Source organism: Palaemon carinicauda, chromosome 29 (genome assembly GCF_036898095.1).
Source record: "Palaemon carinicauda isolate YSFRI2023 chromosome 29, ASM3689809v2, whole genome shotgun sequence".
Classification (NCBI taxonomy): domain Eukaryota; kingdom Metazoa; phylum Arthropoda; class Malacostraca; order Decapoda; family Palaemonidae; genus Palaemon; species Palaemon carinicauda.
The window spans coordinates 98,135,264-98,151,920 of record NC_090753.1 but is presented as its reverse complement, the minus strand read 5'-3'; the positions used below and the strand labels follow the sequence as shown (position 1 = coordinate 98,151,920).

At 41.5% G+C, this 16,657-nt stretch overlaps 1 long non-coding RNA gene across 1 annotated transcript in view; it reads right to left on the bottom strand.

Annotated features, from left to right (window-relative positions):
- Window positions 1–521: 521 nt before the first annotated feature.
- Window positions 522–16,657, bottom strand: part of LOC137622880 (uncharacterized) — a 307,972-nt gene continuing 291,836 nt past the window's right edge. The window contains exon 5 of the long non-coding RNA XR_011040512.1: window positions 522–621. This is a non-coding gene — a long non-coding RNA (uncharacterized lncRNA). The remainder of the gene's footprint in view (window positions 622–16,657) is intronic.

Below are 16,657 nucleotides of genomic sequence, written 5' to 3'. Positions count from 1 at the left end.
ATAAACTCCAAAATAGCAAGAGATAACACAGGATAACACCGGTCAACAAAGTTACTGCAGAAAGAATGGCTTGGTGGCGCCGCGCGGTGGCGATTTGGCGCACTATTTACAGTACGGTAGGAGCGTCGCCTCTTCAATAACTCTCCTTTATTCTTGCCACTTTTCCCCTCGAAGCGAAAGCGCTATTAGGGGTGTAGATAGCTATGAGACGTGTCAAGAATACGTCCTCTGATATTACGTGATATCCCTTTTTAAAATTTTAAGGGATATTTGCTCCAGGAGTTAGAATTCTGGATACCTTTGGTAAATTCTCTGGGATATATCACTGTAGTCAAATATACCTAGGAAGCTACTAATGAAGGAACTTCCATCAGGACGACATGGCCTAAGCCCAAAAATACATATTCCATTAGGTACATCCTTCTCATGGATTCATCCTCCTCATGGATTTTGTAATGCATAGAACAGTCAGAGATAGTAGAGAAGGATTGGACTGGATTGGTGATAAGAATTTAACAGACCTAGAGTATGCTGATGATGCTGTCCTTGTTAGCAGAACACCACAGGATTTACAAGCAATGCTTGCTTGCCAGAATGCATGAAATATCACACGAGGTTGGGCTGAAATTAACAGAAGAAACACAGATGTGAGAATGGAGTATGCAATAAAAGATGAAATATCATTGGAAGGAGAAAGGATTAATGCGGTAAAATCATTTACGTATTTAGGAACTATGATCTACAATACAGGGTCTTTAAAATTAGAGTTTAGTGAAAGATTGAAAAAAGCCAATAAGACAATGGCTAGGTTAAGTAAAATTTGGAGATCAAATCGCCTGAAATTACATATAAAAATCAGACTATATATCAGTTTAGTGAGATTGGTGTTACTCTATGGATATGAGTCATGATATGACAATGAAACAATCTCCAATAGATTTAGCAGATTTGAGAACAAAGCCCTCAAAATGATATTGGGAGTTATATGGCAGGACAGGATTAGAAATGAAACTATAAGAGAGATTACTAAAGTGCCATATGTGGATGAGATCATGATGAGGGGTAGATGTGTTAGCGTGGTACTGTTATAAACACACATTAGTTTTCCAATCAAATGTCTCTTCAATGTGGTGTAATGTTAGACTTGGTAGGTTACTTCTTCCTCTGAATAAGTCTAAGTAAGTTAACTTTAAAACAGTTTATTTCTTTAAAAACAGTTATTAACATCTCCATCACAGGAGTATAGATGGTTTGGTCGGATGACCGTTCCGTATGACATCTTGACCAGAAAGTTACTAAAATATCCATATTGATGTTAAAGTCTAATTAGTTATCTCAGCACTTAATGATTTATTGTAAACACAACATTAATACCGGAAGGTACTTACATCCGTTTGAGAGACAACTCTTTCTCACGGCTTGGTTGTGTTTACTCTTCATGAAAAATGTTACATTGCAATTGAATAGCAGTGTCTTGAGTTTCGCATCCTGCTTTTGACTGACTATGGCATTTCTCACACTCGCTCCTAACGTCCATATTGACCTCTTAGGTCATGGATTTAAACATGTAATTTTACATACATTACATTAGCTCGGTCAGCTACTTTCAATTAATTGAACTCTAATGACACGTTCAAAATATGTTTACTAGGAGTGTGACTGGATATATATTTTTTTCTTTTTAACTTTAGCCATAAGCAAATGATTAAGGATGCATGTTCAAATAGGTACATTTAAAAAAAAAAATGCATACCCAACAGATATTGTCAAATCAAAAAGAAAAAATGCATGGTAAATACAGATCATATATATGGTACATTGCTAGCAAACGATTATATGGTACCAATCAAAAAAAAAAAATACTGATATACATATGATTCGGTAACTTGTTAAAGAATAGTTGTTACCTTTGTCAAAAATAGATTATTATAATACGGTAACTAATAAAGAATATTTGTTACCTTGGTAAAAATATAATTTTAGTGCACAAACACGAATTCCTGGTACGTACACGCACCACGTTTTCGTATATATATATATATATATATATATATATATATATATATATATATATATAGCTTATATATTTTATTAGATGCCCATAAATTCCTTATTTTAATATTTAGGGCTTATATATTTTATTAGATGCCCAAAAAATTATTTATATTTTAAATGTTTTTTTTTAAATGTTTTTAAAATGTTTTTTAAAATGCAAATGTTCAAGAGTCTCTTCAACTATATATTACTAGCGTACTAACTGCTTTTCGTGCACAACACTTTTCCAAGACAATTGTACTCCTTTGAGCGAATGAAGGGGCCAGTTTCAAACAGCTTTAAATTGAAATAAAATAGGAGTTTTGTCTGGACATGGCAAAACGTTCTGTTTGACCTCCAACTTATCTTTTTTTAACCTACGCCAAACAAAGCTGTTAACGGCAATAAATGTCATCACCGTAACGCTGATTGCTGCTAGTAACACGTAGAAACGAAGGTGTGCATAAGTCGGTGTTGGGTGGTCCATCTCGGTTAATTTCATCAACCGCTTAGCCGCTCGTGCATTGTATGGGAGAGGTAAAGATGGAATTGTAGTCGACCATGTAAAGTTAGCGAAGTAGGCCCATTCTCTGATGATAGTCTTGATTCCTCGGACCGTGTAATTCGTGGACGTACCGATACAACAATCTGCTGCAACGAAGATTTGGGAATAGGACGTGGATCCGTCCGGGCATGATATACATTGAAGCCGGCCTTGTCGTATCGTATCCACGAGCCGTTGTTCAGTCTGCAATTGAACTTATTATCGTCAAAGGGATAAAGCTTTTTCAGACAGTTTTCATGTGTATGGGAGAGAGCACCGTCTAGCACTATACCTAACTCGCATGAATCCATTGAGTTTTTATGGAATTCAAAGGAGTCAGCTGTACATATTTTTTTATTCATTGTGTCTGAACAGTGAGTTAATTGATTTAAGTCTTTAAAAACCGTATATGTTTCCTTGTCTGGGGAAATCAATACGTGTCCTGTCAAACTGGATATTACTGGATTTGAGTGATTCGTCATGAAAGTCAGAAATGGCGATATACTGTAAGATTGCCAGGCATCGGAAGAATCAAAGGGAATTGTAATTAATCCTGTGATTTTCAACGCTTACTGTAATTAGGCTGTAATAAAATTCTAACCTACATGCGTCTAACAAAGGAATAAAACCTAATTTCTCCCGTCCGTTCTCCACAATTAACGTTAAGTCTCTTATCGGCAACAAATGCGGTGACAGTACACCTTTAGTCGCTAACGTAATAGCTTCCACATAGTCTTTTGATTTCTCAATGAAATGTGCAATTCTATTATGGATATGATCTATTTTTTAATCATAATACGTTAACGTTGCCAATAAATCTTGTACTTCCATAATCTGACTAATATTACTAGAATGTTCGTTCACCAAACTTATAATTTGATTTATTGAAGCTAACTGATTCCTTAGTTCTGATAAAATCAATTCATTTTCATGAGTCAAAAACTCAATTTTCTTATTTTGATTACTAATCTTAAGACGATTGGGAATCCCTAAGCCTAAACTTGCAACAGAACCAAAGAGGTTTAGTGCAGCAAAAATAAACGGGTTACGATTTTCAAGGTTATCGTGTCTTACTGTCCACATCAAGAGGTCACGAGCCAAAGATTCTGCCTCGTAAGTCTTATTTTGCAAGTCGTCGGATAGCATCTCTGCAACTTTTAGTGTCGATGCAAGCGAACTCTCTGTATTAAAAGGAAAGTGTCTTCTATGCATTTCATTTAATGAAACAGCAAACCTTGAAATGGCGCTCTTTAAGCTAGTGACGTCATTCTCTGGGAGAAAAATTGCTTGCATGAGTACTTCAACAACTACGTTACTTGATGTAATAAAAACGTCTTCTCGTCTCTCTACTATAGTGCCATATTTAAAATCTATACTTTTAGTTTTAGAGCTCTTCCCACACGAGAAAAATGTCTGAGCGAACAATATCACTCCTAACAATAAAAACTTCATCTTGGAAACCTGTAATGAGAAAAATATATGTAATTACTCTTGTATTAAGAAGAAAAAAAAATTTTAACATAAATTTCAGAGATAAAGAATAAAAAAAAAATTCCCTCACTTCCTTCTCTCTTATTTTAATTTCTTATGTGAGCCAATGGTATAATTCTTTCATCAGTGGGCTGGGATACGTTTTGAACTCTAAATCTATTGGCCGTTAATGTTTCCAAAATGCTAAATGGGCCTTCAAACTTAGGTATTAGTTTATAATTGAGTCCTTTACGTACATTTACCTGTATGTATACATTATCATCCACGGTATATGTTTTAGTTGGCTAAGCTATTTTATCATGATTCCTTTTCATTATGATTTGTGATTCTTCTAAATTCTTTCGAAAGATATCAAAATGACCTTTTCTTGCATTTATACATTCTTTTAATGATATGAGTGATTCAGAGTACTTAGTACCGCAGGTATTGCAATATCCCAGTTGGGGTCTGATCCCCCTAGTGTTAATCTTGATATGTTTAAAACCTTCCTATTCGCTCTTTCCACAAGCCCATTTGACTCTGGGTGATAGATCATGGTATTGATTTTCTTTATGCTAAGGAATTCACACAATGAGGTAAGAAAGTGAGAGTCTGTGATTATCATGTGTGGAATTCCATGTTTACAAATGTAACACTCGTAAAACTTCCTAGCGCATTCAGTCGCAGTTTTAGTTTTAAGCGCTATTAGTTCCATATATCGAGTCAAAGCATCTACAATTACTAAGAGGTGCTTATTTCCTCTGTCTGACTCGTAAAATCCTGTTAATAAATCTAAATGTATCCTTTCAAAGGGTTGATTGGGCACGGGATAAGCCCCTAGGCTGACAAGTGTTTTCGTGTGCCCTTTGTTTTCCTGACAAGTGCGACAATTAGCTATGTTTTTTTTTTTATATCTGTAAGCATCGTATGCCAATAAAACAATGATTCGGATTTCTGTGACATTATGGAGAATCCCGGGTGTCCATGCAATGGGTTTCCATGCAACCAATTTAGGACAGTGGATATAAGTGAGATTGGTACCACTACCTGGTCGTTAGTCACATGTGGTGTATTGCGGGTTTTCCTTGTCACGAATCTACACAGAATATTGTCTTTGATTATATAATTCTGCTGCGTATACTTTATATATTCCCTTTCCTTACGATTTCCTTCCAAAGCATTTATAATTTTTTCTAATTTCTGATCTTTTCTTTGCTCAGTCTGTAATAATTCAGCGCTCCAGCCCAGATCTTGTTCAGATATCGTTTTAACAATAGGCATGGATGTCGATATATCTATTAATTCAGCTAAAGGCTCCGTACAAGATGACACGGGGTTGTGTGATAATGCATCAGCAATGATATTGGCTTTCCCTGGTAAATACCCGATTCTCGCGCCAAAGTCTTGAATGATCAAATGCCACCGAGTTCGTTTGGGGCTGTGACTGAAGCCTTTAAAGAAGTCGGTTAGTGGTTTATGATCAGTAAGAACCTTAACGGGATAACCGTATATTATGAACTTAAAATGCACAAGTGAATTAACAATAGCTAGCCCTTCCTTGTCTATTACTGCATACTTACTTTCGGAAGTTTTCAGTTTTCGAGAATAAAAAGCTATCGGGAAAAACTGTTTTTCATATTGCTGAAGCAATACCCCATCTACTCCTAAGTCTGAGGCGTCTGTTGCAATGAAGAATTCCTTACCGAAGTCCGGAAATTTTAAGATAGGAGAACTACACAGTTCATCTTTCAAGGTATTAAACGCCTGTTGATGCTGCTCAGACCATATGAAATCTACGCCCTTCTTCGTAAGATCAGTTAGGGGAGCGGCTATTATTGAATAATTGCGTATAAAACGCCTGTAATATCCACTACACCCCAGAAATTGCTGTATTCCCTTGACATTAGTAGGTATCGGAAAGTTACGGATAGCTGACACCTTATCGTGGACTACTTTAAGAACTTGGCTAGACACCGTAAAACCCAAATAGACCAATTCTGTTTTGAAAAATTCACACTTACTAATCTTTACCCTTAAGTTATGTTGTCTTAGTCTCTGTAGTACTAGTTCTAGTTTACGTAGATGTTCTTCTAAGGTATTGGAAAAGATTACAAGGTCGTCCATATAGGCATGCAATATATCCTCTAACAGGTCTCCAAACACTATGTTAATCATTCTTGTAAATGTTATGGGAGCACAACGTAAACCAAAGGGCATACGTAAAAATTCATAATGTCCCCTGGCTGTGCTGAAGGCTGTGTATGGGATACTATTTTCTTCTAATGATATCTGGTGAAAGCCTTTAAGTAAGTACAAACTGGTAAAATATTTATTCTAACCTAACAAAGATAAAATATCGTCAGTACATGGAACTGGGAATTGATCAGGGATCGTTTCCTCATTCAAGCGACGGAAATCTACGCAGATACGCCATGTTCGATCTTTTTTCGGTACAACTATTAATGGAAAAGTATAAGGGCTGTTCGATTTCCTAATGACTCCTTCTTCTAGCATTTTACCTACTTCATCATTTATCTCATTCTGGAATTTCATAGGGAGTCTGTACGAGGGTACATAGATAATTTTCTGCTTGTCCTTTAACCTTATTTGATGTTCTATGACATCTGTCTTTCCTAAGGATCCATCCGTTGTGGAAAAAACATCATGATATTTAGTTAAAAGTTCAAAAAATTTCTGCTGAATTTCTTCTTGGATATCTTTACTGATTTTATTTCTAATAGATTGCAAAAGGGATTCATCCGCAACTGATTGAGCGTGATTGATTTCAGCGACGGTATGAATACGATGTTTATAAACTTCTACATCCAAGATATGTTGATTTTTGTGAATTACTAAAGAGGTATTTAAATGATTACAGACTTCAATATTACATTGTTGATGTGAGCCTACTGTATAAATAGCTTGTGTGACGGACAATCCGTTAGTTTTCAAAGTGTCGGAAAGGATTAATATTTCAGATCCCGGTAATGTTTTCTTTATTTGCACTATTAAATTCGAAGGTACGTTCGGCTCGATAGATTGTGTGCAAGATGATATTACGGGTGAACGAGAATTCTGTTGGGTCGCGTATATTATTTCTTTATTAGTGAGAGAAGTTATTGGTTCTTCAACGTACGTCACTTTTATTTGTCGTCTCCTTTTTATCCAAAACTGATTTTAAGGTATTAGAAGACTTATAGAATTTTCCTTAGATATACACGCCGTGCTTGGCAGGGGCTAAGATAATGTTTTGATTACCCATAGACGGATATCCTATAATTACAGCTGGATACATATCAATGTTTTGTACAACAAAGGTATCGGCAAACGTGCGCTTACTGACCTTGTACTGAACATGAGTTACGCCTATTACATTTAATTCATTATTTCCTATACCCGAGAGCCTTACTCCGGACTTCTCTATAGGGAAGTTCGAAAACAACAAATGATGTGTCCTCAAATCCATGATATTACGTGGACTACCAGAGTCAAAAAATAATGTAAAGGATCGGTGTTCTAAATTTACAGCATATAATGTTGGTCGTAACTCATTTTGACTTATTATTGTGTGAATTTGTTGCAAATCTACGGGAGCATGCACTAATTTATTTGATTCGGTCGTGTGTTTCGTAGGAAAATCTATTGCCTCACAATGATCTGATAAAACATTAAATGGATTATTTAACACTACTGATGTTGATTTAAATGACCCAACATCACTCTCTTCTCCCACTGGAGTTAATTATGTGGTATTTGCTTTGCTATGCACATTCTGAAAATTAGTCTGACCTTGCGAGCTCTGGGTAGACGGCCCAGGATCAGAGTTATTCGAAGAACTGTTTGTTTGTTTCTGAACTACATTGACGTTTGGCTGTTTCTTCTTATTGAACTGAGGATTTTTCTTTTTATTTCCATATGGAACTGACTGTGGAATTGACTGTGGATTTAACTGTGTATTTCTAGGATTCTGTTGTGTATTACGCGAGTAGCACTGACTATATGAATGACTTGAACTATTATGTAACGAACAGAATCTCGTTCTGCAGTCTGCAATCAAGTGATCTTGACGTTTGCAATTAATTATAACACGTCATTCCCGCGACTTGACTATTATTAACTACGTTTACTTGTTGTGGCTTTGTTTCATTTTTTGCAAAAACCTGTGTAAACAAGGGATCAAGATCAGTACACTTAGACATGTGTTTCTTTATCTGTTTATATACGTCCAATTCTGTACTTGCTGGCGTTAACTTTTTATCAAAACACCGCACTAAAGCTTCAGGCAACATAAATGTCATGCAAGTTAAATACATTAATCGTAAGGAATCTTTCACGGAGATGTTATCTCTAGTAACCCAAGTGGAATTACCTAAAATATCTTGATACTCGTTTAGCCTATCGGCAATGAGAGCTGCTCTCTCAATAACATTAAGCCAAGTCATAGTGGCTTGATTAAGTGTATTTCTTAATGTTAAAACTACATCCAAGGCTTCCTCACCGCCATAGACCGCACGTAGCCTAACTTTGAAATCGTCCCATGTAACTGCCTCTTGAAACGAAACTCCCCTCAAATACGCACTCGCATCTCCTTTAGAAAAGTCTATAAAACTTTTAGCTTCTTGTAATTGTACAAATGGGTCTATAATTTGTTTAGCATTTAAATGGGCGTCGACGGAAGAAATCCACGACTCAACATTCTGAGGTAAGAAGCCGTTGACCCGACCTTGAAAAGAAGGATAGCTGATCGTGCATTAACTAACGTAACAATGGGAGCCGGGATGGGGTTACTTGGGCTGACAGGAGGTGTCATGTTGACTTTAACTTGTTTTTTATCTCTTCGATTCCTTGCAATCCTATCAAAATCTCTATATGAATACAGACGTCCACTGCGTAAACGCATAAACACTATTCAAATAAAGATCATACCATAATCCCCCAATACAATGATACAAATATAAAGATATTTCCCGAGAACTTCTGAAAGAAAACGGGATTAGCACAGAGAAAAAAAATTCTTGACGAGAATTCGAAGTTGAATACAGTTTCCTTTAATGAAAGAAAAAATGAAGATTAACAAACAACTCACCCCAGCAATAATAGACGATTGACTCGTGATAACTACACTTCACTGTCTAAAACTGAAATGAATAAAGAAATGTACTTAGCTTCGGTTTATATGGGCGAAGGGTGATGTCGTCATTTCCTCTCTCTCTCACTGGTTTGCGAGAGTTTTGATGTTTGGGTGAATGTTTTCAGTCCGCTTTCCCGTTGTAATGTTGAACGTAGAGTTTCCTGGATATGATTCTCGAATGTTTAGTAAACGTTGATTGTCAGTCCTTGGTTTTATTAAGATGTTGATTGATGATCCAGTTCCTCAATTTGTATAACATTTATTTGTTGGTATTCAAGGTTTTCATTTCTTCGGTGGATGTAGATACTTTGTCAAAATTGTAGATTCATTACTGTTGATTCTCATGATACTAAAGTTGATTTATGTTGAACGCTGGTTCTTGAAGATCTTTCTCTGGTTCTTAGAGTTTTATTCGCTGCCACCAATTGTTAGCGTGGTACTGTTATAAACACACATTAGTTTTCCAATCAAATGTCTCTTCAATGTGGTGTAATGTTAGACTTGGTAGGTTACTTCTTCTGAATAAGTCTAAGTAAGTTAACTTTAAAACAGTTTATTTCTTTAAAATGTTATTTTCATTAGTAAAATAAATTTTTGAATATACTTACCCGGTGATCATGTAGCTGCAGCTCTGCTGCCCGACAGAAAAAACCTACGGGCGGAATACGCCAGCGATCGCTATACAGGTGGGGGTGTACATCAACAGCGCCATCTGTCGAGTAGGTACTCAAGTACTTCATGTCAACACAGAACCAATTTTCTCCTCGGTCCACTGGGTCTCTATTGGGGAGGAAGGGTGGGTCCTTTAATTCATGATCACCGGGTAAGTATATTCAAAAATTTATTTTACTAATGAAAATAACATTTTTCAATATTAATCTTACCCGGTGATCATGTAGCTGATTCACACCCAGGGGGGTGGGTGGAGACCAGCATATATGTTAACATTAGAAGCTAAGTATTCCGTATTTCATTTTAGCAGTTATTCAAAATAACAAACATAAAATTAATAAGTACCTGGTAAGGAAGTCGACTTGAACAATTACTCTACCTTTTTAAGTACGTCTTCCTTACTGAGCCTCGCGATCCTCTTAGGATGCTGAGCGACTCCTATGTGCTGAAGTATGAAGGGTTGCAACCCATACTAAAGGACCTCATCACAACCTCTAATCTAGGCGCTTCTCAAGAAAAGAATTTGACCACCCGCCAAATCAACCAGGATGCGAAAGGCTTCTTAGCCTTCCGTACAACCCAAAAACAACAATAAAAACATTTCAAGAGAAAGATTAAAAAAGGTTATGGGATTATGGGAATGTAGTGGTTGAGCCCTCACCTACTACTGCACTCGCTGCTACGAATGGTTCCAGGGTGTAGCAGTTCTCGTAAAGAGACTGGACATCTTTAAGGTAAAATGATGCGAACACTGACTTGCTTCTCCAATAGGTTGCATCCATTACACTCTGCAGAGATCTGTTTTGTTTGAAGGCCACTGAAGTTGCGACAGCTCTAACTTCATGTGTCCTTACCTTCAGCAAAGCATGGTCTTCCTCATTCAGATGAGAATGAGCTTCTCTAATCAAAAGTCTGATGTAATAAGAAACTGCGTTCTTCGACATCGGTAAAGAAGGTTTCTTAATAGAGCACCATAAAGCTTCTGATTGTCCTCGTAAAGGCTTCGTACGTCTTAAATAGTACTTAAGAGCTCTTACTGGGCATAGGACTCTCTCTTGTTCATTTCCAACCAAACTGGACAGGCTTGGAATCTCGAACGATTTGGGCCAAGGACGAGAAGGGAGTTCGTTTTTGGCTAAAAAACCAAGCTGTAAGGAACATGTAGCCGTTTCAAATGTAAATCCTATGTTCCTGCTGAAGGCGTGTATCTCACTGACTCTTTTAGCTGTTGCTAAGCAGACGAGGAAAAGAGTCTTCAAAGTGAGATCTTTAAAAGAGGCTGATTGAAGCGGTTCGAACCTTGCTGACATCAGGAACTTTAAAACCACGTCTAAGTTCCAACCTGACGTGGCCAACCGACGCTCCTTCGAGGTCTCAAAAGACTTAAGGAGGTCCTGTAGATCTTTGTTGTTGGAAAGATCTAAGCCTCTGTGGCGGAAGACTGCTGCCAACATGCTTCTGTAACCTTTGATCGTAGGAGCTGAAAGGGATCTTATCTTCCTTAGGTGTAAAAGGAAGTCAGCTATCTGAGTTACAGAGGTACTGGTTGAGGATACTGAATTCGCCTTGCACCAGCTTCGGAAGACTTCCCATTTTGACTGGTAGACCTTGAGAGTGGATGTCCTCCTCGCTCTGGCAATCGCTCTGGCTGCCTCCTTCGAAAAGCCTCTGGCTCTTGAGAGTCTTTCGATAGTCTGAAGGCAGTCAGACGAAGAGCGTGGAGGCTTGGGTGTACAGTACCTTCTTTACATGCGGCTGACGCAGAAGGTCCACTCTTAGAGGAAGAGTCCTGGGAACGTCTACTAGCCATTGCAGTACCTCGGTGAACCATTCTCTCGCGGGCCAGAGGGGAGCAACCAACGTCAACCTTGTCCCTTCGTGAGAGGCGAACATCTGCAGTACCTTGTTGACAATCTTGAACGGGGGGAATGCATAAAGGTCTAGATGGGACCAATCCAGAAGAAAGGCATCTATGTGAACTGCTGCTGGGTCCGGAATCGGTGAGCAATAATTTGGGAGCCTCTTGGTCATCGAGGTAGCGAACAGATCTATGGTGGGCTGACCCCACAAGGCCCATAGTCTGTTGCAAACATTCTTGGGAAGGGTCCATTCTGTTGGGATGATCTGACCCTTCCGGCTGAGGCGGTCTGCCATGACATTCATGTCGCCTTGAATGAACCTCGTTACTAGAGATATGTTTCGATCTCTTGACCAGGTGAGGAGGTCCCTTGCGATCTCGAACAACGTCATCGAATGAGTCCCTCCTTGCTTGGAGATGTACGCCAAGGCTGTGGTGTTGTTGGAGTTCACCTCCACCACCTTGCCTAGAAGGAGGGACTTGAAGCTTCTCAAGGCCAGATGAACTGCCAGTAGCTCCTTGCAGTTGATGTGCAGTGCTCTTTGATCCGAATTCCACGTGCCCGAGCATTCCCGACCGTCCAGTGTCGCACCCCAGCCCGTGTCCGATGCGTCCGAGAAGAGAAGGTGGTCGGGGGTCTGAACAGCCAGTGGCAGACCTTCCCTGAGAAGAATGTTGTTCTTCCACCAAGTCAGTGCAGACTTCATCTTCTCGGAGATAGGAACTGAGACCGCTTCTAGCGTCATGTCCTTTCTCCAGTGAGCAGCTAGGTGATACTGAAGGGGTCGGAGGTGGAGTCTCCCTAACGCGATGAACTGGTCCAGCGATGAAAGCGTCCCTATCAGACTCATCCACTGTCTGACTGAACATCGGTTCTTCTTCAGCATGCTCTGGATGCATTCTTGGGCTTGACTGATTCTGGGGGCCGACGGAAAAGCCCGAAAAGCTTGACTCTGAATCTCCATACCTAGATATACTATAGTTTGGGATGGGACGAGTTGGGACTTTTCCATATTGACCAGGAGACCCAATTCCTTGGTCAGATCCAGAGTCCATTTTAGATTCTCCAGACAGCGACGACTTGACGCAGCTCTTAAAAGCCAGTCGTCCAAATAGAGGGAGGCTCTGATGTCTGCTAAATGCAGGAATTTGGCAATATTCCTCATCAGTTTGGTAAACACTAGAGGTGCCGTGCTTAGGCCAAAGCACAGGGCTTGGAACTGGTATACCACCTTCCCAAAAACGAACCTTAGAAAAGGTTGGGAATCTGGGTGGATGGGGACGTGAAAGTACGCGTCCTTTAGGTCTAACGAGACCATCCAGTCTTCCTTCCTGACCGATGCTAGAACCGACTTCGTCGTCTCCATGGTGAACGTCTGCTTGGTGACAAAGACATTCAGAGCACTGACGTCTAGCACCGGTCTCCACCCTCCTGTCTTCTTCGCTACTAAGAAGAGACGGTTGTAGAAGCCCGGGGATTGATGGTCCCGGACTATGACTACCGCTCCCTTTTGTAGCAAGAGAGACACCTCTTGCTGTAAAGCTAGCCTCTTGTCCTCCTCTCTGTACCTGGGAGAGAGGTCGATGGGAGTTGTTGCTAGAGGGGGCTTGCGCAAGAATGGAATCCTGTACCCCTCTCTGAGTAACTTCACAGACTGTGCGTCTGCGCCCCTGTTCTCCCAGGCCTGCCAGTAGTTCTTGAGCCAGGCTCCCACTGCTGTCTGAAGAAGGTGGCAGTCAGACTCTGCCTCTTGAGGACTTGGAACCCTTCTTCTTGTTGCCACGTTGACTTTCGGCACGAGTACCTCCTCTGCTGGAGGTTCTGCCACGAAAGGGCGGAATGAACCTAGACGCTGGTGTGTCCATCCTAGGTCTAGGCACGGAAGGTAAAGATGTGACTTTGCGTGCGGATGACGCCACCAGGTCATGAGTGTCTTTCTGGATCAACGAGGCGGCAATCCCCTTGATCAACTCTTCAGGAAAGAGACACTTGGAGAGCGGAGCAAACATCGGTTCTGACTTCTGACATGGGGTGACTCCCGCCGACAAGAAGGAGCAAAGGTGATCCCGCTTCTTGAGAACTCCAGACACGAAAGAAGCCGCAAGCTCGCCAGACCCATCCCGTATGGCTTTGTCCATGCAGGACATGATGAGCATGGAAGATTCCTTATCCGAAGGGGAGGTCTTCCTGCTCAACGCTCCCAAACACCAGTCCAGGAAGTTAAAGATCTCGAACGCACGGAAAACTCCCTTCAAAAGATGGTCCATGTCCGAAGAAGTCCAGCAAATCTTGGAGCGTCTCATAGCCAGTCTGCGGGGAGAGTCTACCAGACTTGAGAAGTCGCCCTGGGCAGAGGCAGAAACTCCCAAGCCGAGAACCTCTCCCGTGGCATACCAGACGCTAGATCTGGAAGCAAGCTTGGCCAGGGGAAACATGAAGGATGTCTTCCCAAGTTGCTTCTTGGCCTGCAACCACTCTCCCAGTACCCTTAAAGCTCTCTTGGACGAGCGAGCGAGTACGAGCTTCGTAAAGGCAGGAGCTGCTGACTGCATGCCTAAAGCGAACTCAGAGGGAGGTGAGCGTGGAGCTGCAGACACAAACTGGTCCGGATATAACTCCTTAAACAGTGCAAGCACTTTCCTAAAGTCTAAGGAGGGAGGCGTAGTCTTGGGTTCATCGATGTCGGAGTGTTGGTCGTCCAAATGCGCAGCTTCGTCGTCATCAGAGATTCCTTCATCCGAATGCTGAGGAGGAAGCGGCAAAGGAGAAGATAAAAGCTGAACGGCTGAATCCGGCAGCACGGGTGCATGCGTAGCTGCACTGGATCCAACGTCATGCCGCTGTTGGTCAGTCTGAGAGCTGGCAACAACCAAAGCGGAGTGGTGGCGCGTAGTGGAGACCACCGTGGGTTGCGGAGGCTGACGCACCGCGTCAAAACACGGCAGCTTGACTCCACCCTCCTGCTGATGCGGTAGCTCACGCACGTCAACGGAGGGTTCCGCACGTCGGCTAACGTCAACATGCGTCTGGCAGGGTCGACTGCGCATAGGTGGTGGAGCTCTCACAGCCGGAGTGTGGGAGCAGGCAGCCGCAGTGTCAGCTGGGCGCACAACCGTGACTGGTTGTAGGCTAACGGGTGCAGCGTCAACCTTCTCAGCACGATACTCCTGCATGAAGGAAGCTAGCTGAGTCTGCATAGACTGCAGCAAAGACCACTTAGGGTCTACAGCAGCTGGAGCGGCAACAGACGGAGTGATTGCCTGCTGCGGAACCACTCTACCTCTCTTGGGAGGTGTGCAGTCTTCGGAGGACTGCGGCGAGTCCGAACTGACCCAGTGGCTACACCTGGGCCGTTGGACTCGCTCGGAAGGGACCTTGCGCTTGAGAGGTTGTGAGACCTTGGTCCAGCGTTTCTGTCGAGAAACCTCTTCCGCAGACGAGGAATGAATGGGCTCACTCGTCTGTTTGTGGGTGGGACGATCTCGGCAAGATACGTCCTCAACCACGGAGGGAACGTCTGTCCGCTGATCAAGGCCTGTCGAACCCTTTGGTCGTACGACATTGCTTCTCCCCTGGGCTTGGGAGCTTGCAAGAGGTCCCGGACTGGGAGGACGACAGGCACGAACAGACGCACCCTCATGCGTAACACTGACACTTTTCACTGCACTGACACTCACTTCACTTCCCACTGCACTTTTACCTTTCAACTCCCTGACGTCAGCCATGAGTTGATTGCGGTCATTCGCCAATGACTCGACTCTCTCACCTAGAGCCTGAATGGCACGCATCATATCCGCCATCGAAGGTTGATGAGAGCTAGTAGGAGGGTCGGGTGTAACCACTACAGGGGAAGGAATAGGTTGTGGGGCATGGGGAGAGGAAAAATCAATAGAGCGAGACGAACTCCTCCTGATCCTATCCTTCTCTAGCCTACGTGCATATTTAAGGAATTCTTGAAAATTGAATTCCGAAAGCCCAGCGCATTCCTCACATCGATCTTCCAATTGACAGGCTTTACCCCTACAATTGGAACAAACGGTGTGCGGATCGATAGAGGCCTTCGGAAGACGCCTAGAACAGTCCCTAGCGCTACACTTCCTGTACTTGGGGACTTGAGTAGGGTCAGACATCTTGAATTAGTCAAAGGGGGGAAATCCAAAATCTATCCAAGTCGTCAACAAATAATCCAAAATCTAATCAATGAAAGTGAGAAAGTATTGAGGATAACTTCTGCACAGCGAAAGCTAATAACTAGAGAGAATACTTCACCAAATAACGTGAAAATCAACTCCAGAAAACAACAGCGTATCAAGTAGGTCTTGCCGGTGGCACGACAGAGAGAAAATTGGTTCTGTGTTGACATGAAGTACTTGAGTACCTACTCGACAGATGGCGCTGTTGATGTACACCCCCACCTGTATAGCGATCGCTGGCGTATTCCGCCCGTAGGTTTTTTCTGTCGGGCAGCAGAGCTGCAGCTACATGATCACCGGGTAAGATTAATATTGAAAAAACAGTTATTAACATCTCCATCACAGGAGTATAGATGGTTTGGTCGGATGACCGTTCCGTATGACATCTTGACCAGAAAGTTACCAAAATATCCATATTGATGTTAAAGTCTAATTAGTTATCTCAGCACTTAATGATTTATTGTAAACACAACATTAATACCGGAAGGTACTTACATCCGTTTGAGAGACAACTCTTTCTCACGGCTTGGTTGTGTTTACTCTTCATGAAAAATGTTACATTGCAATTGAATAGCAGTGTCTTGAGTTTCGCATCCTGGTTAGGACTGACTATGGCATTTCTCACACTCGCTCCTAACTTCCATATTGACCTCTTAGGTCATGGATTTAAACATGTAATTTTACATACATTACAGATGGAGATGGTTTGGGCATGCTCTTTGCACTCCCCAAGAGAGAATAGTTTACCAAATGT